General features: G+C 37.8%; 5 non-coding genes across 5 annotated transcripts; all 5 read right to left on the bottom strand.

Moving 5' to 3' along the window:
- Positions 1 to 3,822: 3,822 nt before the first annotated feature.
- trnal-uaa (transfer RNA leucine (anticodon UAA)) lies at positions 3,823 to 3,905 on the bottom strand. Its single transcript has one exon. It is a non-coding gene; the product is annotated as a tRNA-Leu (tRNA).
- Positions 3,906 to 4,463: 558 nt separating this feature from the next.
- trnal-uaa (transfer RNA leucine (anticodon UAA)) lies at positions 4,464 to 4,546 on the bottom strand. The gene has a single exon. It is a non-coding gene; the product is annotated as a tRNA-Leu (tRNA).
- A 1,673-nt stretch (positions 4,547 to 6,219) lies between these two features.
- trnal-uaa (transfer RNA leucine (anticodon UAA)) lies at positions 6,220 to 6,302 on the bottom strand. Its single transcript has one exon. It is a non-coding gene; the product is annotated as a tRNA-Leu (tRNA).
- A 567-nt stretch (positions 6,303 to 6,869) lies between these two features.
- On the bottom strand, positions 6,870 to 6,953 carry trnal-uaa (transfer RNA leucine (anticodon UAA)). Its single transcript has one exon. It is a non-coding gene; the product is annotated as a tRNA-Leu (tRNA).
- A 4,000-nt stretch (positions 6,954 to 10,953) lies between these two features.
- On the bottom strand, positions 10,954 to 11,036 carry trnal-uaa (transfer RNA leucine (anticodon UAA)). Its single transcript has one exon. It is a non-coding gene; the product is annotated as a tRNA-Leu (tRNA).
- Between the last annotated feature and the right edge of the window lie 11,493 nt (positions 11,037 to 22,529).

Raw genomic sequence — 22,529 nt, 5'->3', positions numbered from 1 at the left:
CAAGGTTCTCGTAGAAATCAGTCAAGTTTAGTGAAGGAAAAATCATGGTTTGGGGTTACATTCAGTATGGGGACGTGCAAGAGATCTGCAGATTGGATGGCAACATCAACAGCCTGAGGTATCAAGACATTTGTGCTGCCGATTACATTACAAACCAAAGGAGAGAGCAAATTCTTCAGTAGGATAGCGCTCCTTCTCATACTTCAGCCTCCACATCAAAGTTCCCGAAAGCAAAGAAAGTCAAGGTGCTCCAGGATTGGCCAGCCCAGTCACTAGAATGAACATTGTTGAGCATGTCTGAGGTAAGATGAAGGAGGAGGCATCGAAGATGAATCCAAAGAATCTCGATGAACTCTGGGAGTCCTGCAAGAACGCTTTCTTTACCATTCCAGATGACTTTATTAATAAGTTATCTGAGTCAGAGATGTATGGATGCAGTCCTCCAAGCTCATGGGAGTCATACACGATATTCATTCTTTTTCCACTGCACCATGACTTTATATTCTATACTGGACATTATTTCTGATAAGTGACAAGACTTTTGTCTAAGCAAAGTCAGACCTTACTGTCCTAATTAAATAATTAAAAATCAAGGCATGATCATGTTTTATTGTGGTAAAATAAGCGTAATCTAGAGGACTTTGCCTTTCATATAAGCCACTTCTGATACCAAATGATCAACTAGAAGTTAAGTTATTATTTGTTGTTCCTAAAACGTGCATAGTTGACAAGACTTTTGTCAGGTAGTGTAGATTTGTAGAAGGTTTTTGGCATTCTTTTACTCCAAAAAATGTACAGTAAGAGCTGAGTGATATGACACAGTGCATAAACTTGCACAGTGCATAACTTATTACATGATGTTTTTTTTGCTTCATTACAAACATACATGGTAGTTAATGATTCTGTGTGAATTCGTTGTGTGTTTTGTTAAAAATTAGCCAACAATTGTTTTTCAACAGAATTTGACATATGCAGAATTTCCATGAGAATGAGGAAACAATGGTGTTTGAGACTTATGGTATGTCAATCTCTTATTAATCATATATGTCTATATCCAGATTTTTCTTCTATGACTCCTTTAAATATGTACAAAGTGTGGTCATGCCAAATCAATTGCAATTGTTTGTGCTGCACTAAAACCTTTGACCAACACCATAGGTGGACTAATGTGAAGATGATGATACTATTTCATAAAAATATATAATGTTGCCTCTTTTTGGCGGTCTTTTAACCACACTGGATCAAAGAACTTCAGAAAGATGTTGAGATTAGAAAACAATGATGAAACCAGCATATCAAAAATCTCATTCTTCTCTCTCTTCTGTTTTTTTTTTTGCTGTCAGATGCACTATACAGGCCAAACCTTCAGCGAGTTGTGCTTAGTAAGACTTCAGTGGCCTTCTTCTAATGAGCTGCAGTGGATCCAGCTCCGGCAAGCCCAACGGAAAGCCTATCAGAAAGTAATCACCACTCTAATCAGCCATAAAGATGATGTCTCAGCATAGACAACAGGTGATGGCTTTTCCACTGGGAGGATACTTCCTTCCGAGCGAAGAAACGCATGGTAAGCAGTTCAGCTTCAGACCTGGAGTGATTACATTCAGATGTATTCAGGAAAGCCTTGTGAGACGGATGAACAGTGACTCAACGTCAATATATGCTGAAGTCCAGTAAGAGTGCATGAAGATTGAACCAGAACTCATGGCGTTTGCCTTATGCTTTATAATAAGCTGAGACACTAATTAAAATGCTCAATATCCATCCAGGGTAAATCACAATAGAATTACATACAAATGTCACCCATTCTTGATATATATAATATTTATGCTGACAAAAGACTTTTGTTTTAACCCAATTTCTCTATCATTTTTTGACCCATTTCTTCTGATTAAATTGTGGTTCTGATGCCACCCTAATTTGAGGGTTTTTTCAGGCAGTTATGAAGTTAAACAAGTAAAATGTATGTGGTAAACAGAGAAATATCAGCAAGTATTTTTGTAATTATTCGTTTATTTTCCTTCAGCTTTAGTCTCCATTTCAAAGGTCGCCACAGCGGAATGAACCGTCAACTATTCCAGCATATGTTTTACTCAGTGGATGCCCTTCCAGCCGCAACCCAGTATTGGGAAACCCATACACACTAATTCAGACACACACAGTTTAGTTTATTAAGTTCACCTATACTCAGGTGTTGGACAGTAGCTTCGCTAAAAGTAGTGACTGATACTAGCGTAACTACATTTCTCAGTAGCGTGGCGGTAGCATCGCTACTTTCTAAATAAAATAGTTTTTCAGTAGCGAAGCTATTATTTTAAGCACAGTAGCGTCCAAACAAGCTAAATTTACCATTTGCGGAACATAAACTGACGACACAGCCATTCACGTGAAGCAGGTGTCTGGCCGATGGCGTATAAAAACGAGAATGGCGAATTCTTCTTCTACGTGTTTGACTTGACGTTGGTCGAAAACAATTTTTGATAAGTTAAGCCTGAGCATATATACTTCTTCACGCTGTTTCTGTTGCTCTGCAATAACACTTCTGAAAAGCTAGCTGACTGTGAGGTGTTTATGTTCCTCTGTGTGGAATTTCTTCGCTGGTGATTTGTTTTTTTATGAACGCTACCTTAATGTACAAGTGGCTCAAACCCGCTCATTTTAAGGCTGGAACCGGCGGACGTACAACAGCTTTAATCATAAGGTGAACACAAAACAACAGTCTCCATCTGGAGCTCCTTCACGGGACTCCACACTTGTAAATACTTGCTGCATCTAGGATTGCCACAGCGGAATGAACCTCCAACTTATCCAGCATATGTTTACACAGCGGATGCTGTTCCAGCTGCAACCCATCACTGGGAAGCATCCATACACACTCATACACTACGGCCAATTTAGCCTATCCAATTCACCTATTTATGTTTTTGGACTTGTGGGGGAGACTGGAGCACCCGGAGGAAACTCAAGCGAAGAACATGCAAACTCCACACAGAAATGACAACTGGCCCAGCCAGGACTCGAACCAGCGACTTTCTTGCTGTGAGGCAACAGTGCTAACCACTGGGCCACCCCTATTTTGTATTCATGATAGCTTGAATTATACTTTTTATCCATATTTGGTCTCTGAACCCATCGCAACTAAGCAAATGTGATGGTGGTGATGCATTTTATTGTATAAGTGTACCTAAACATCACTGTGCATGTTGTCATTGTGTAAGCTTTAATGTAATAAATGTTTTACCAGGAGTGGGGCTCAAACCCGCGAGGACATTTGTCCATTGCAGCTTAAGTCCAGCGACTTAACCTCTCAGCCATCCTAGTGTTGATTTTCTGCAGCCTATTACCAGAAGAAGGGGGTGTCATTACATCTTGTGCATCAGTTACTCTAGAAAAGACAAACAAAACACCTACATGCCTTGTAAAGCCTTGTCATTGTATAACAGGATGTTGTTGATGAGCAAATTTTCATGATAGTTTGCATGCTTGAGAACTCCTTTTTAAGTTCATTTTGTTGTGGTGTAATACAAGATCCATTGTGCGACTACATATTTTTCTAAGGGCAGGGGTTTGAACTCAGTCATTTGTTTATTGAGTTTTAAGTCCAACCCCTTAACCACTCTTCCATCCTGGTCTAGTACAGGCCCCTGTTTAACTCTAGTAGACTTGTAAAATTTGCCTTTTTAAAAAACAAACAAAAAAAAGATGGAGGGTTTCTTTAAGCAGCACCGTTAAACCACTCTGGTCTACAACAGTCAGCATTGGACAGCATCAGATTCTCGATGAGAGTCTGTCATGGTAATGTAAGCTTCAATGCATTAAATGTTTTACCAGGAGTGGGGTTTGAACCCACGAGGACATTTGTCCATTGGATCTTAAGTCCAACGCCTTAACCTCTCGGCCATCCTGTTCTTGTTTTTCTGCTCTCCTTTACCAGAAGAAGGCAGACTCATTAAAGCTTGTGCATCAGTTACTCTAGAAAAGGCAAACAAAACACTTGAATATATTGTAAAAACGTATTGAACAACAGGACTCCGTTTGGATAAAAGTATGCTGCATGAACAAGATAAAACTTCACCTTTGTTGTTCAGGTAAGCAATTTTCCATTATAGTTTGCATGCTTGAGAACTCCTTTTTATGTTTATCTTTGTTGTGGTCCCAAAAACATAATCATTGTACTACTAGATCCATAGTTTAACTACATTTTTTTCTTCAGGATTGGGGTTCAAACCGACAGGACCATATGTCTATTGAATCTAAAGCCTAACACCTTAACCAGTCTTCCCTCTTGATCCTCTACAAACAATTATTAACTCTAGTAGACTTGTAAAGTCAGCCTTTTTCAAAAAAAGATGGAGCACTTCTGTGTCTAACGCTTAATCACTGTTAAGCCATCCTGATCATAAGTGGTTGGCATTAGGCAGCATCAGACTCTGATGGTAATGTAAGCTTCATTGCATTAAATGTTTTACCAGGAGTGGGGTTTGAACCCACGAGGACATTTGTCCATTGGATCTTAAGTCCAACGCCTTAACCTCTCGGCCATCCTGGTCATGTTACGCTGTGCCTCATTACCAGAAGAAGGATGATTCATTACAGCTTGGGCACCAGTTACTCTAGAAAAGGCAAACAAAACACTTGAATGAATTGTAAAGCCTCGTCATTGCATAACAGCACTATATTAATATTGGTTTGTTGCTTGTTTTTGAGGATCACAGTTGTCCCTTTGGATAAAAGTATGTTGTGTGAACAAAATAAAACTTCACCTTTTCAACTTCAACCTTTTAACAATGGTTGGCATTAGGCAGCATCTGATTCTCAGTAAGGGTCTGTCAAGGTAATTTAAATTGTAAACTTCTCGCCATTAAAGTTTTTACCAGGAGTGTGGTTCAAACCCACGAAAACATTTGTAGAACTTAAGGCCAACTACTTAACCTCTTGACCCTCCTGACCTTGCACTCTCCTGTCCACTTAAAAGAAGGTGGAGTTTTAAACATTTTAAATCTTCTTTTTTTTTTTTTTTTTACCTTAGAGTGAGGTTTGAACCCATGAGGATTAAAGTGACCCCGCCAGAACAAGAAATCCCATTCATGCATTTTCTTTTCAGTTTAGTCCCTTTATGAATCCAGGGTTACCACAGCGGAATGAACCACCAACTTATCCAGCACATGTTTTACACAGCGGATGTCCTTCCAGCTGCAACCCATCTCTGGAAAACATCCATACACACTCACACACTACGGACAATTTAGCCTTCCCAATTTACCTGTACCACATGTCTTTGGACTGTGGGGGAAACTGGAGCACCCAAGGAAACCCACACAAACGCAGGGAGAACATGCAAACACCACACAGAAACACCAACTGACCCAGCTAAGGCTACCTACTGCATCGCCCGAGCAAGATAACTGCTATATGAAACAAAAACTGCATTTTAATCCATTACATATCATGACAATTCTCCTTAAATATTTGTTTATTGCTCATTTATGCATTTCAACATTTGTATGTTACTTTGTGAATATATGTCAGCTGTAAATTCACTCCAGTTGTGTGACATTACAACCAAAAATAACTGTTATATATATTTTTTTACTAGGACTAGGATTTGAAGCCCATCCACATGAAGACATTGACAGCATCAGATTCTTGGTGAGAGCCTGTCAGGGTAATGTAAGCTTTATTGCAATAAGCAACTTTAAATATTTTACCAGGTGTGGGGTGTACCCATGAAGACATTTGTCCATTGGGTCTTAAGTCCAACACCTTAACCTCTTGGCCATCCTGGTCTTGCAATATCTTGCCCACTTTTTTAGAAGGAGGTGGAGTTTTAAACTATTTAAATGTTCTTTTTTTTATCCAGAGTGGAGTTTGAACCCATGAGGACTAAAAGTGACCAACGCCAGAAAAATAAGAAATTGGCTAGAAATGTATTTAATGTTACATTAAATGTTTTTCGAACTCTTGGGGACTAAAAGTGACCAACGCCACAAAAATAAGAAATTGGCAAGAAATGTATTCAAAAATGGTTCAAGTAAACTGTTTAACACCAGGAGATTTGATAAATGAGCCCTTTCCAAAAAAAAAAATTGGAATGTTCCTTTAAGTTCAACACCTTAACCACTGTTAAGCCACCCTGGTCATAACAACGGTTTGCACTGGGCAGCATAAACTTCTCTGTGAGGGTAATGGTAGCTTTGTTGGATTACGCAACTTTTAATATTTTACCAGGAGTGGGGTTTGAACCCACGAGGACATTTGTCCATTGGATCTTAAGTCCAACGCCTTAACCTCTCGGCCATCCTGGTCTTGCACAAACTGTTTCCCTTTTAAGAGGAAGATGAAGGTTTAAACCTATTAAATGGTTTTTATTTATTTATTATTTTTTAACCAGAAGTAGAGTTTGAACCCATGAAGACTAAAAGTGACCCCGTCAGAACAAAATCTTTTTTAGTAAGGTGGAGTGTTCCTTAAGTCCAACACCTTAACCACTGCGAAGCCATCCTGGGCATAACAACAGTTCGGGCAGCATCCGATTCTCAGTGAGGGTCTGTTAAGGTAAAGGTAATGTAAACTTCATTACATTTAATGTTTTACCAGGAGTGGGGTTCGAACTCATGAGGACTAAAAGTGACCAACGGCAGAAAAATAAGAAATTGGCTAGAAATGTATTAAAAAATGGTTCAAGTAAACTGTTTAACACTAGGAGATTTGATAAATGAGCCCTTTCCAAAAAAAAATTGGAATGTTCCTTTAAGTTCAACACCTTAACCACTGTTAAGCCACCCTGGTCATAACAACGGTTTGCACTGGTAGCATCATATTCTTTGTGAGGGTAATGGTAGCTTCATTGGATCAAACAACTTAAAACATTCTACCAGGAGTGAGGGTTCGAACCCACGAGGACATTTGTCCATTGGATCTTAAGTCCAACGCCTTAACCTCTCGGCCATCCTGGTCTTGCTCAATCCTTTTAATTTTAATTTTAAATGTTCACCCCAGAGTGGGGTTTGAACCCACAAGGACTAAAAGTGACCACACCAGAACAAGAAATCTGCTAAATAGATTTAACAATGGGTGAACTCAAGGAGACTTGTAAAATCAGCCTTTTTCAAAAAAGGTGGAGTGTTTCCTGAAGTCCAATGTCTGAACCACTCTTAAGCCATCCTGGTCATAACAGTGGGGATCAGATTCTCAATGAGCATCTATCACAGGGGTGTCCAAACTCAGTCCTAAAGGGCCGGTGTCCTGCAGATTTTAGCTCCAACTTGCCTCAACACACCTGCATGGATATTTCTAGAAAGCCTAGTAAGAGCTTCATTAGCTAGCCCAGGTGTCTGATTGGGGTTGGAACTAAACTTTGCAGGACACCGGCCCTCCAGAACTGAGTTTGAACACCCCTGATCTATCAGGTAATGGTAAAGTAAGCTTCATTGTCATTAAATGGTTTAGGAATTGGGTTCAAACCCACAAAGACATTTGTCTATTGGATCTTAAGTCCAACACCTTAACCTCTCGGCCATCCTTGTCCTGTCATGCCACACTAAAGGGTGAAGTCATTACAGGAAGGGTGCCCAACCATGTTGCAGGCGATCTACAGTGTTGGAGAGCTGCAGAGTTCAGTTGTAACCTTGATCAAACACACTTGTCTTTAATTACCAAGTGCACCTGCAGATCCTAAACAGTTAGTTTAGTTGGGATTGTTTAGGGCTAAACTCTGCAGGAAGGTAGATCTCCGGGAAAAGGGTTGAGCATCTCTGTATTCCAGCTTGGGCAGTTACTCTAGAAAAGACAAACAACACAACTAAATGCATTGTAAAAATTTGTCATTTCACAACAGGACTTAATATTAGTCTGTTGGTTCATTTAGAGGTTCTAAGTATTTTTAGTATAAGAGTATGCTGTAGGAACAAGATAGAGCTTCACCTTTGCTGTTCAGGTAAGCAGTCTTTCATTCTAATTTGCATGCTTGAAAGCTATTTTTGTTTATTTGTGTTGTTGTCTCGTGGTAGATGTAGGTGTCTCGTGGTAGAAGCCAGTGGGTGTTTGTAGTCAAATGATGATTGGTGGACATAAAGGTGTGACATGCTTCTTTTTAAGGTTAAAGACCACTCTCGCTGCTGCATTCAGGATCAGCTGTAGTAGGTTGATGGTGTTGTTTTGGGTGGCCAGCCAAAAGTGCATTGCTGTAGACCAGCCTGGACAGGACAAAAGCCTGGAAAAGTAGTTGAGCAGCACGTTCAGATAGAAGAGGTCCGATCTTGCTATCTGAATCTGCAGGATCGGATGACTGCAGCATTGTGGTCTGTAAATTTCAGCAGGTCATCAAAAACCACTCCAGGGTACCTGATGGTAGGGATGGCTGATGTGAAACTGTTGTTTCGACACAATGTCGAGATCCCCAAGCGCAAGTGTTTCGAAACTGATCCGAAACACCCAGGTCACGTGATTTAAGTGTTTCGAAACACCTGGTCATGTGACTAAAGCGATTCAAAGCATCAATCATATCAGAAGCGTTTCGAGACCTGGTGAATCTGTGTTTAACTGACAGGGTCAGGAATAAACTCAGTCTCATCTAGCCTATTAGGCTGTGATTGTGCACTTTGTTGCTGTGCTACAATTGGCTTTTGGGTTTGAATCCCGACTTGTACAAATACTCTGAAATCGTGGTTGCATGCATTTTAATAACGTTTTTGTTTTATGGTGTGAGATAGGATACAGCTGTGGATACGCCATCAATTTAGCATCATTTTTGTAACACTGTAAAACAATAAATATTTTACAGTACTGTGATGGTTGGGTTTAGGGTTTGGGTAGACATATTAAAATACAATAAATGTGAAATTTAATGAATAATATAAATAATTCTTGTTAACTTCCGGCCACAACCGTGCCTGATCTAGCAACAACCCTGTTTTATGACCAAAACAAGACATATTTATTCACAAAGTGCTTATTCGGATGTCAGACCAATGTTGAAACAAAACGATACAAGAACAGAGCATTTCAAACTGATATTAAGCAATTCAAAAATAATTGTATCAGCCTGGATTCGAACTCACTAACTCTGTATGATAACTAGGAACTCTCACTACTCCACCATATCCCTTAAGGGTTCGACTCTACAAACTGGTTTGTAGCTGAAGCTATTCCAGTACAATGCATAAAAAATGACCACTAGGTGTCACTGTAGAGATGAATTTCGAAATGTTTCGAAGCTTCGACACATTTGCTTCAACTGTTTCAGTGTTTCATAAGCCTCGCTTTGCCCACCACTACCTGATGGTCCTGAAAGGAGTGATGATCAAGGTGACCAGTTGTATGGTGAAATTGTGTATTGAGTATGTTGAAATTGAGTTGGGGAGACCTGGATTACCAGCAGTTCAGTTTTTGAAAGATTGAGTGATTCATGATTTATCCAGACATGCATATCTGTAGGACATGCTGATGATGTGCAAGCAATTCTTCTATAAAATTTGTGTAGCGAATTAGGTCAAAGGGAATTGAAGATTCATTTGAACGGGGCTTCAAAAGAATCGACTCTTTAAATCCGAACAAACAAATTGTCCAGCGATTTGTTTGAACGGACAGTTGACTTTAATTATGGCTATTGCTATCAAAATAAAAACCCATTTATGTTTAAGCAGGGTAGTAAGTTCGAAGTTTAAGACATTAGATTCATAAATATGCACAGGCACCTTTCCTTATACAAAATGTAACTTTATTGATTAATCTAACAGACGCTAACTCAAACACACATTCATACAAGTGTAGAGAAGAGTAAATAAAGAAAAAGAAGTGTTTGAGACGGTATGTAATAATTCAAAGATCTCAGATTTTGTAAGACTTATTACCCAATTTAACCCTTCTGTGGTCTCTTTAGGGTTACATTTAGTTTGCACTAGTTCATTGCTAATCTGGAAGTGTTACTTGCGTTCCTTTTGAGAGGTGAAGAACTCCCTCTGTTGAACATGTTGTGAGCTGGTGTTCGGTTCTTTTGTCCTTGCGAGGATTGGAGTGGGGTGGAGTCTGTCATTTCAAGTTTTTAGGTGGCAAAAAGGACTGGTTGTGTTGACTTGTGTTTTCACGCCATACTAAACTTCAATCATACTCTCGACGCAAAGGAAATAAAGTTATCGGAGATGAGAACGTCTGAGCTGTGCAATTAACCCATTTTGTCTGGGTCCCCGCCTGCTCCCTGAAGTCCTCTGCGTTCACTCCTGGGGTTCTAATTCTGTGTTCAAGTCTTTCCCTGGTCTGTAGTCTTCTAGAGTCTCTGGGCGGTGGCCTTAGGCACAAGCTTTTATTAGCATGGTTTTGTCCCCTACCCTCCGAGGGTTGGGTTGACCAATGAGAAGTCAACTTTTGGTTTCAAAGCGTGGTCATTTGCATAGGCATTTTTGGTGTAAACAGAAATGTTCAAGTTTAATAAAATGTTAGTATGTTGCACACATATTAACATGAAATGTAAACAATCATTCAGTACACCAAATTAGCTTTGCAGGGACATCAAACATGAACCATCTATGATCTTGTTTAGCTATGGTAGAGTAAATATTGATTGCAGAAGTATTAAAACTATAGTTTTAATACAGGAGCAAAAGTCATGTTGTAAAACACTTGATTACACATAAAGAGAGAATAAAAGTTTACATTAAAAACCTCAATCTTAAGCAAGGAGCTTATAGAAGTTATCTGTGTGTCCAGTTCTAAGCATTCCTCTGTGTTGTAATTACAATGGGATTGGATTACAACTGACCATCCAGTCTTTTCTGGATGGGAGAAGCAGACGCTGTGTTAGCTGATGCATTTGTTGAATAAAAGCTAAATTATAATGTGTGTGATCGGCCATATTCGTTACATTTGTATGCTTGAGAACTCCGTTTTATATTTTATTTGTTTTGTGGTCCAAATAATACAAGATCTATTGAAGAAATACATCTTTTAAATATTTGTTCTTACCAGGAGTGGGGTTCGAACCCACGAGGACATATGTCCATTGGATCTTAAGTCCAACGCCTTAACCACTCGGCCATCCTGGTGATACTGAATCTTTACTTGGTTTAGCACAACCCATGATGCTTAACAGAAAATCCACCAATCAGAGTCACAGTAAGCAAAGCACACCAAAATTTCTATTCAGTTCCGCCCACCTAATGATGTGCAATGAATTTGTTGCTTTCTCTAGTCATTCAAAACATTTAGGTTTTTGTTTATAAATGCATAATTTGCTATAATTTTAAATATATAATTTCTATGGACACTTTAATGTTAAGTTAATAGTTTTGTATTTCAACTGTTCTTATGCTGCAATCCAGACACAAAGGTGGGAATATCAGTAGACCTCACTTCCAACCTCAATGCGTTTTCATCAGTGGTGTGTCACAGTCATATTTTCACCACATAAGATGTGAGTATTTCATAACATTTCTTGTTATTGCTCCAATTATTGCTAATACAAAAATAATAGAGAATGCTAGCTGACATTTGAATACAGCTAACGAAAAAACAAAGAAGAACATTATATAGTATACTATAAATCTAATATAATCTCAGAAATAGTTGTTATTAGTAGGTTTCCCACCCATTTTGTGCTGCAAACATACTTGTTTACGTTTATTTATATGTTTCACATAAGGTAGCTCTGCGCTAACCTTGCTAAAGCAGAACAAGCCACATTATTTCCAATTAGGAAGAAGAAATAGTCCTACCTCCGAGTTGTCTGGCATGCAGCATTATTTCAGTTGTCATTTGCAATGCTTGATAGAATTGTGTGTTTTTAGTTGTTGTTGTTGTTGTTGTTTTTTGCACAATAAAATACAGTCTGTCTCTTTGTTTGATTACAGTGCAGGAAATAAGTATTTAACACGTCACCATTTTTCTCAGAAAACAAATTTCTAAAGGTGCTGAAATTTTTTATTTTTTTTACCAGATGTTGATAACAACCAAAGAAATACATATATGAAAAGAAAACAAATCTAATCATTTTACAAATGAAGTTATGTGTAATAAAATGAAATACCACAGGGAAAAAGTATTGAACACATGAAGAAAGGAAGGTGTTGAGAGGCAGTGAATGCCCAGACAGCAGCTGAAATCTCTCTGTAGTTCTTCAGCCCTTCATCATTATAAATGAATATTAGCGGCTTCAGTCCAACATCTACATTAGCAGGGTGATAAAGATGAAACCAGGGTGGACATTTCAGCAAGACAATGATTTAAAACGCAGCCAAGGATACTTTCAGATGCGTTCAGAGAAAGAAAATCAAGCTGTAGAATGGCCCAGCCTGACTCGAATTCAATAGAAAATACAAAATAAAGATCAGATTTGATAGACGAGACCCACAGAACCATCAAGATTTTTACACTCTGTTGAAGTCTGTGAGAAACTCACACCTGAGTCATGTGTGTGACTTTATTCTCCATATGAGAACCATCTTTAAGCTGCACTTTTTTGGTTGTTATCAACATCTGGTGAAAATTTCAAAAGTCAATGGCACCTTTAGAAATATGTTTTCTGAGAGAAATGGTGACGTGTTCAATACTTAATACCCACTGTAACTGTCCAGATACTGTGCTTTAAAGTGTATAATGTTATGATTCTTCTTACGGCTGGTTAATTTATTTTAATGGCTTGTATTGCTTTAACCAAGACCAATTTAATGGGAGAAATGCTTCAGCACTGCTGAAAAATCGGACTGGCACTAATGCTATCTTTTGGGAAATATGCTGTGGAGTTTTAACTGAAAATGTATTTCTTGCAAGTAGTCTAGTTTACTGAAATAATCAAAATTTCATCTCACACTTCAACTGCACCAAACTGCATGTATCATTGCTCCGTTTGGTCTTCAGAATAAAACTTGCATACATTTTTTCTTCTTCAAATACGAGCTCCATGTACAATGCTTAGCATATATAAATACAGCCCTCACAAATCTATCTTTTAAATTAATATTTTTAATAAGGGAGCTCTACAATATTATATTTGTGCATATACATTAGATTAGTCAGTACTGAAGCCATCTGGAGCTTATTTAACAAAATGACTTACGATAACGGTCTAAAAACTAGTACAGCCAAATTTATATGCTATAGAAAAAAAATAAATACAAAGTTAAAAGAGGAAAAATCAAGAGAAGTTAAAAAATTGAGTTGAAATTTTGTAGGTTGTAATTTTTTGGTGATATTTTGTTTTAATTGTATTATCTTTAAATTTCTAAATATGATTGTGACTATTATTTTAATAAATATATCTGTTTAATAAATCTGTTTTGTTTACATGCACCAAAATGCATTACCTATATTCACTGAGAAATGGATACAAATGTTCATTTTTAAAATGGGGTGTAAGGAGGGTGCGAACTACAATGGGGGTTGGGGGGGATTGACCCCCCTAATTAATGCTTGATCCCCCCCTGAAGAAGGTCAAAACAAGATGTATGGGGGGGTCAGTTGTTTAATACTGAGAAATATTTCCCTCTGATCTGTATTTTTAAATAGTAATGTTAATAATTCAAATAATAGATAATGTAAATATACATTTGGCGACCCCTATAACAGTTCAAAACATTGTTAATGCATAATTGCACCAATCAGTTTTTGCGAGGGGGGGGAAGCTAAAATTGGCAGATCTAGAGCACCAATAGACATTGTGTTCACAAGACTTCGTTTTCTCGTAAAATCTGAGTTTGTATCTATATTTATCCTGAAAATAAAATAAAATTAGACAAATAGTTTGTTGTTTAACCTACAGTAACATATGAAATAGCTCATCAGAGAGTACTGTAGGTGAGAATGCACTAAATATCGCTCAAAATGCTGAAAACTTAAATACTTTTTATTAATAAACTAGATGTAATTAAAAAATAAGTAGTCATAGTAGTAATAGCGGTTGTAGTAGTAGTTGAAGTAGTATCTGTAGTAGTAGATGTCGTTGGTATAGTGGTATTAGAAGTAATGGATGTGTAGTAGTAGTAGTAGTAGTCGTTGTTGGTGTAGTAGTATCAGAAGTAGTAGACGTTGTTGAAGTAGATGTTGTAGTAGCAGTCATTCCTGTAGTAGTATTAGTAGTAGATGTAGTAGTAGTAGTATCAGTGGTAGTAGTCGTTGTAATAGTAGACATTGTTGTAGTAGTAGTAGTAGTAGTAGTGGTTGTGGCTGTAGTAGTAGTAGTTGAATTAGAAAATCTCTGTAGTAGTAGTTGGTGTAGTACTTGGGATTTATTATTATTATTATTATTGTAGTGGTTGTTGTTAATGATTATTACTGTTTTCCTTTCTTGCTTGTTTACTGTCATTATTACTATCATTATATCACTAGCATTGTTATCACTCCTTATCACTGACTGGTTTCTTTCTATCAGATTTTTTCCCCCTTTATATATATATATATATATATATATATATATATATATATATATATATATATATATATATATATATATATATATATATATATATATATATATATGTATATATATATGTATATATGTATGTGTATATATATGTATATGTGTGTGTGTGTGTGTGTGTTACCTTTACATGCGCACACACACAAACACATGCACCTGCCAGTATTTGACTGTATTGTTGTTGTTTTTTTTTGTATTTTTGTTATTATATTGTAATAAAAAAAAATAAATAAATAAAATAATTGCATAAATAACTGAAGCATGTATTACAAAGACTAACTGAAACAGTTGACCCCCCTGATTGTCATTGTATAATTCTCACACTGGGTGTACTCAATTATGCTGAGCACTGTATGTTACTGAATGAGGCATAAAAGAGAGCTTTCCTTCGATCTTAAATTTTTTCTGACTGTTATTTCACATGCCAGTCTTTACATTGTTAATCACTTGCAGTAATCCTAACGGCTCAGCTCCATTCAGATGAGAGGAAAAGCCTTAATTTATATGTACGGCTGCTGTGAGTTTCTCCTCTCTGCTGGCAGAAAAGTCTGTTTTACTTGAAATGCTAATTGGCATCTACAACTGTGGCTTTCACATTCCCTTTTTATGAATGGAAGTTGTGGGTTTCCTCATGGGATTTCATAAATCTGCTCTCATGTAGCAGTATTGATCAGTGTGTGTGTGTGTGTGTTTGTGTGTTATTCTACTTGCTCACGTCTCTGCCAGGCAGCACAAATGATCGCCAGGCATCCACTGCGTCTCTCACCCGCCGTGTTGCCATAGTAACTGGAGCCATAGGGGAACACTGTGTTCCTTCGATCTGCAAGTGGGTCACGGACAGAACGACACGTACCAAACCGCACTGACCGATATCACACGTCCACACAGGATTCCCTATCGCCATGCTCTGCCACTGACAGGCTTAACACTCAGATCATGCAACACACAGCATGAAGCAAAGCAGTAGTGAAAGCAGCACAATTGTCTCTGATTGTTATTTACAGCAATGCAACAAGCCATCGTCACTTCATATCTTGCAGAAGAGAGAGACAATGTGGAGCAAGTTTCAACATCAATGCTGGTTTGCCTACACAAAAAATTCTGAAGTATTCACTAAATTTTTTTTAATTATTTTAAGCCGCATTTTGGGTTTATACTGATTGGCTGATAGCCATGCAATATTCTGCCAGTAACAGCACTCGTCCAGCCTCTTAACCCTTCACTCTTGTGTATTACTCCACCCACATACATCGACAAGCAGAGGACACTCTACAGTTTGACGAATATTGCTGCTGTTGGGCAACATAATGTACTTTTGAGGCTTTTTTTTTTTTGTCGAGAATGTAGTTGTCTAGACTCTCGATTGCTGCTATGCTGTTTATTTATGAGGATAATGCCTATTTTAAAATATTTATAATTTCTATGCAGAAGTTTCTTTCTTTCCATTTGGCGTGCATTATTAAAATCCAAAACACTCTCACCAGTCCTTACTCCTTATTTGCGTCTAATACCCCAGTTTGTCACTGGGGCATGAATGAAATGTTCATGAGTTAAAGTGAAACTGCCGAACTGCAGTTAAAGTCGGGAATCCTGCTGATTTGATTCAGAAGGGCTCACCGGTCAGGTATACATCCGCGCAAAAATCATCATAGTTTGCGTGGAATAGACCCAGCACCCAACCCAACTTTGAGAATAGATTAACGGCGATTATAATTTTCACGCGATGAGTCTCGCAGTACGTTAACGCCGATAACGGCCCACCACTTTATATATACACACACACACACACACACACACACACACACACACACACACACACATATATATATATATATATATATATATATATATATATATATATATATATATATATATATATATATATATATATATATATATATATATATATACATATATCTCGATCACAACAGAGACTCTCCTACCGAATGTTTCCGAAAAAAATCTGAAAGTTTGCTACGTCCACCCAATGCGCTTGAAAATGAACAGTGGGCGAGCTTAAGCTGCGAGTGTCGCTTGGGAGGGGAGACATTTAGAGCAAGGAAAATATGCATTTGCATTTAATTTATGCATCACAGAGTGTTACAATCTTTATGAAATTAGGATTATGTTTTCGCAAATTAAGTAAATGACCTTTTCTTGAAGAAATGTTTTGAAATGGGGATATTGAAACGTCAGTTGTGAGTGATGATAACCACAGCGCAACTCCACCAGAGAGAGCCTGAAAGACGGGCTTCAAACGCTATTTGCCCATCATCTTTGTGCATTGATGGTGTTTATATTCATGAAAGGTCAGTTAAGTTAGCGTTAACTTGCATGGATTTATTGTTTAAATATTTTAAATTGTCACACTGTAACTAAATAAGCATGGTCTAAAACTTAAATGATTGTAAGGTTCTTTCTTTGCAAACTTTCATAAAATGAAATGAACTTCAAGTTAAACATAATAATATTATATTCTGACATAAGTTTTTTAGAAGACTACAAACAATGACCATTTTTGCCAGTGAATAAAAGTTAAGCGCCCTGTACGGAACACTATTTAATCATGTACGGAACAAAATTTGGATTGTGCAGTAGTAGGTATTCCCCCAGAGAATGAGTACACAAACATGCACAAGGAGGCTTGGGAGGAGTGGTCGTTTAAGTGCGCGGAAAAGCGGAAAGTGTACGGAACATAGTCTACGTTAGGCCTACTTTACTGCTAGATGTCCCTTCTGGTTACCCTTACTTAGGTAGCAAGCAACAGGTTTACAGCAGATGGATGACAAGTGTATAAAGGCTGAAATGTAGGATGTTTTGCACGGTAAGTGATCATGTAATTCAACCTTTTTAATGTAGTTTGATTATGCTTACAAAAGGCTGACGTTACGTATTTGGATTGTGTAATTGTTGTGCTGCTAGAGTGTTTTACTGTAAATCTGGTTTATTTACTTCTGAGGAAAAAGTTTTTGTTTTTGATGGTTATCATCTACGGTAAAATCGTAATTGTTGGTTTAATGATTTTATCGAGTGTCACTCACATGTGAACGCCAAAAATAACTTGCTTGAGAGTCCAAATACGTCGACTGTGTAATGGAGACTAGACTGTAGAAAGACCGGTTCAAGTTATGAAGCAAAATATCTATGGGTTTATTAGACATTATAAAGGGGATATGATTTATTTTAATTTCACACAAGCAAGAATGAGATTGTCTTAAATAACGTAATTATTTGCAATGGTTCGTTCGTGAACGAATCTGTTATTGAACGATTCGTTTGAGTCAACGACTCAATGATCCATTAAGACAAGGCAACTGCTTCTTCGTTTATAAACGAATCGGCCGTGTTCATTGAATCATTTGGATGATTGATTCAATGAATCACTCATAAACACTGTCAGTGCTACATTTATTTGTTTATTTTTGTTATTGTAATAACAGGAAGTTACAATAAAAATACAAAAGAATAAGTATACAAACATTGCAAATAATACTTTTAGTTTCAGTGCTACGGTGCTACCACATGTTTCAATTTTATCCATCAAAACAGCATAATAAACAATGTGCTGAGTTTGTTCTTAAGCATTATAAGAAAATATCTGTAAAGATTCATAAGTTTTTGTTAAATTTGCACATCCTTAATCCTAAAATGTAGTCCATAGATTTTCTTTAAAATAGCAATGCTTCACCGAAAAATGTAAATGTATTCACTAAAGTGTTTCCAAACCTTTGAGTTTCTTTTTCCTGTTGAGCACAAAAGTAGATATTTTGAAGAATGTTTGAAATGTGTAGTCTTTGGCATTGCTTGCATTAAAGAAATACAGTGGAAGTCAATGGCTGCCTATTTCTAACATTTCCCAAAATATCTTTATTTAAGGAAGGGAAAACTCAAATTGGAACCTGTGAGTGTGATGAGTAAATGACAACCAAATAATTTTTTAGGGGGTGAAAACACCTTCAATATCAGTGAATTTGCTGAATTATGTGCAGAAGCAGATCTTTTTGTGTATGTTTTGAGCGATCAGACGTGGTTTGTGTTGAAATGGTTTCTCCAAGCGTCTCCAGCAGAGTCTTTGTTGCTCTGCTAGGCGTTTCACGCTGCGGCCTGGCACTTGTTTCCCCATAATCTCCAGTCAAGGACAAAATGAGAAAGCCATTTCTGTGTCCAGAGGCTAGAGCCAAACAGGAAACACATCAGCAGCGCCACAGAGGGATCCTGGCACAGCGATGCCTGTCATCCGCAGCAGTGCTTGAGTGAGGCTGGAGGGCTGGGACGTGCCATCTGAGCCCTATGTATGTAGACAGAACTGAAAAAATGACTCGTGTTCAGGGCTCTCATTTATAAAACTTTGCGTAGAATCCTTCCTAAAATTGAAGGTATGCCAGAATAAATGTGCTATTTATAAAAAGAAAAAAAAAAAGCCCAGAAAAGCCCCCCCATTTGTCACAATCTCTCCCTCATTAGCATAGGACATTAGTCTTGTTTTTGAATCTGCCACTATGCTGACACAGGCGTTTGTAGCCCCACCCTCTTTTGAAAAAAAAAGCACAATCTCATTTGCATTTAAAGAGAAATTCAAATTCACATTCACCCACATTCACATTCATCAAATTCTCCCAAATTCACATTTGAGATCAAAACCTAAAAGGAGCAGGCTTATTTTACATGTTGTAAAAAGGGGCATGATAGGTCCCCTTTAAAGTGTCAATATTTACGTTAAATGTGTTTACTTGGAATTTACTTACTTCTCCCATCAAGTTTGTTTTTATAGATCACAACGTTTGTATGGGAAGTAGCATATGCACGTTTCCACCCCCATTTTGTGCATATGCGACTTGTATAAATTAGACCCCAGTTCTTGTGTTGGTCTCACAAGGATTGCATCCAGACTTGCTCATCAAATGTATTTAAAGGTTCAACACACCCTGGAGTTTTTTTTGAGATTTTATCAGGTTTGTGTGTGTTGAGCATCAATTAAGACCACGTTAACACCTGTCAGCTTTAATTGTGGGGAAAACTGGATAATTTTGAGCTTTTGTCAGCTAATTTCATCCTCCGAGCTTAAAATCATTTTTGGGGCGGGATCAAAATCTGTGGCATAGCGCGAATCTGCTAGTGGAGTGATGACGCGTTGGTTTCTCATTATTATTCATATCTGAGTTTTCTTATACTATGAGTAGGGTTGGGTATCGTTTAGGGTTATTTCGATACCGGTGCTAAATCGATACTTTTAAAATGGTACCGGTGCCTGAACCGATACTTTTTAGCCACAAAATTTGACAAAAAATTACCAATTATAATTAAACAATATAAAATATATATTTATAATATGTTTAAAATAAACATCAGTTTCGTTAATATATTTATTTTGTTCATTTGTTTGTTAGCATGAATGCAAGATTTGCATAATGCTATTAACATTACATTAGCTAACTACTAACCTGTTAAAAGGCTGTCATAAATATCAGGGAACACCTTTTTACATCTAATGATTTGCCTAAAGCTGCGGTCACACTGAGCTTTTCTCCCCATAGACTTCCATTCATACGCAAGCGAATGCGTCAGAACGGAATCGCAAGGTCATGCATCAGGTTGCTGCGGTGCAAAGTTCAAGCTTGGTGAACTTTGACCTGTGAAATCGCATCAATTGACTGCGTGAGACCAATTGAGGATCAAAACATGACTTCTCTGAACATAAATTTAAAACATGGAGCAAATCGGTCGCTTTATTACTGTCTAGTCATCTTGTTTAATCCTGCCCCATTTCGCAGCGCCGTTAGACAGAATTTCGCACACACAAACTCTAATGTGACCGCAGCTTTAATCTGAATAAGACAATAATATGATTCAGGTGTTTGCATGAGTTGCTTTTTAAATGTTACATTCATGATTCCAAGTTACATGTTATAGCACAAAGATCTAATAATGTCATTGCGTCACCAGCCTATAAATGTTTCCTCCGCAGTTTGTGTCTGTGGTCCTTTAAGATCAAAAATCCCTGTTTATGTGGTAGATTCTTGATCAGAGTATTGTCTTAATCATATTAAAATCAGAGTATTGGTGTCCATTAGGGCTGCAACAATACAGTTAGCCTTTGTTATTTTTGTGCGTGTTTCGGAACCAGGTGGGTATGTTTGCTGGAAGGATTCAGCGAGGGATTGTTGTTTCTTGGAGGACGTTATTACCTTCTCTCCTATCCTGCCTTCAGACAGTTTAGTTGCTGGGTGAAGGCGGCGCAGATGTGCAGTCATGGTTATACATGTAAAACAATACTTGCACACAGTCATTTTTTATTCACCGTTTTTTCTGTCATTGGCATTATACTCAACGGCAAAACCGAAATGTCCTCACACTGCAGATTTGAAAGACGCCGGCGCTTCCTCATACTGTTGCCTCACTTTACCGCCAGGTTCAAGTGTGGAATTTTGGTTAAGCGCCCCCCTAACTTTAAAGCATAGTGATTAAATATTTACTCGTGGGGAGGAGTTCCTCATCTCAGCTCGTAGACTTACAGGCACACACAAACAGTATATTCAGGGAGATATAAAATGTACATAAACTATTCAAATGCAAAACCGAACAAAAAAAAATTAATTCTCAAGTGCGTATTTAAGCGTGGATGTCGTACCGTACGGTTCAATATTGTATTGAGAATTGTGGCATTTCTAGTGTCCATGTAAACGTACTCCCTGAAAGTGCCAGATGATGTCAGAAGCTGTTAAAGACAGTCCATTCCTCCCCTTTAAGTTGCTTCCATGAGCCCTCAAATTTCATAAGTTTGACGTGTTTCCCCCCTTACATGCAACTTTTGTAAAGCATCTGCTGCATGTTGGTGTGTCAGAATCCTTGCTTGTAAAATATTGCCATACTGTAGAATGCTTAGTTTAAGCAAATTAGATGAATGCGATCATGCATGTGGATGAAGGGAGTCGCTCACCGCTTGCGTCGTACTGCGCGCTTTGCCTTCTATACCATCGCTGACAGTGTCCGTATCCCTCAAAGCTGTTTAGAATTAAATATTTAGAGATGGTGTGACACAACGCATACTTATGTGTGCCTTTGCACCCCTTACGTTCTTGTCGGGGCACCAGTGGCACTGGAATTAGGCACCGAAATTCAAATGCTGATTTGGTCCGGTGCATACCGGTTACAAAGTGCCATAATGGCACTGGGTTTTGGTACCCAACCCTACCTATGAGAAGACCCTGCTTCTTAATTATTCATGACTGCACGTGCTTTCTGAAGTCAAGGGAGACCTGATAAGCTGTGAGACCCAATGACTGGGTAAGACTGCGTCTGCGCAAGGCAAACACTATTTAGCCATTCATTAACCCTCTACCGCATAGTATTGCCATATGGCAACATGATATTTATGTTCATTTCCCTGCCACTGTTTCTTTAAGACCAACATTCAAATTTTTGAAGAAGAAAAAACCTTAGCTCAGCTAATGATGTGCTTTGGTTAAGTCACATGATGTGCAGTGTTTTGGTGTGATTTCTGACAGACTGGCGTTTATTGTGAGTAATTGCTAAATGCAAATGTCAATAAAAAACAAAGGATCAAATTATGTCAGATCCCCAAAGAAATCTGAGACATCACCTCCAGTTATGATGACATATTCACAACTCAAAGTTTTGATCACATTAGTTTTTTGTAAATCGATCAAATGTGTGTTGCCAAACAGTAGAATGTGCAATATTGCAATGGGTTAGCTAGCTAGCAAGGTCAGCTGTAAACTTAAGTAACATTAACAACATGAATGCTAATAGTGTAGTGTTGATTAGTCATATGCTAATGGCATTTGAATTATGGATAAAAACTAATTTTAATGGTAATCCTTTTGATTACATATAAATACAGGAAATAGTGTATTAGCGAGCACCACAATGTTCTATGGTAAGTGAAAGAAGAAAAGGACAGAACTGGCTCTTCCTGCAGATGAAAGTGAGGATGAGATGGGTTTTAGTGACCCTGAGAATGATGTAGATTGGACATTTGATAAGATCAGTGATAGAGACAGTTCAGTTAAGTTAGCTCAGAGGCAGATAAGACAGGTGTAGTATAGTATATAATATAATATATAAACATTGTTAGCTAGTAGCTACATTATTCTGATGCATCTGG

The sequence above is a fragment of the Danio aesculapii genome, chromosome 20, assembly GCF_903798145.1.
Source record: "Danio aesculapii chromosome 20, fDanAes4.1, whole genome shotgun sequence".
In the NCBI taxonomy this organism is placed as follows: domain Eukaryota; kingdom Metazoa; phylum Chordata; class Actinopteri; order Cypriniformes; family Danionidae; genus Danio; species Danio aesculapii.
This window is presented reverse-complemented; position numbering and strand designations above follow the sequence as displayed.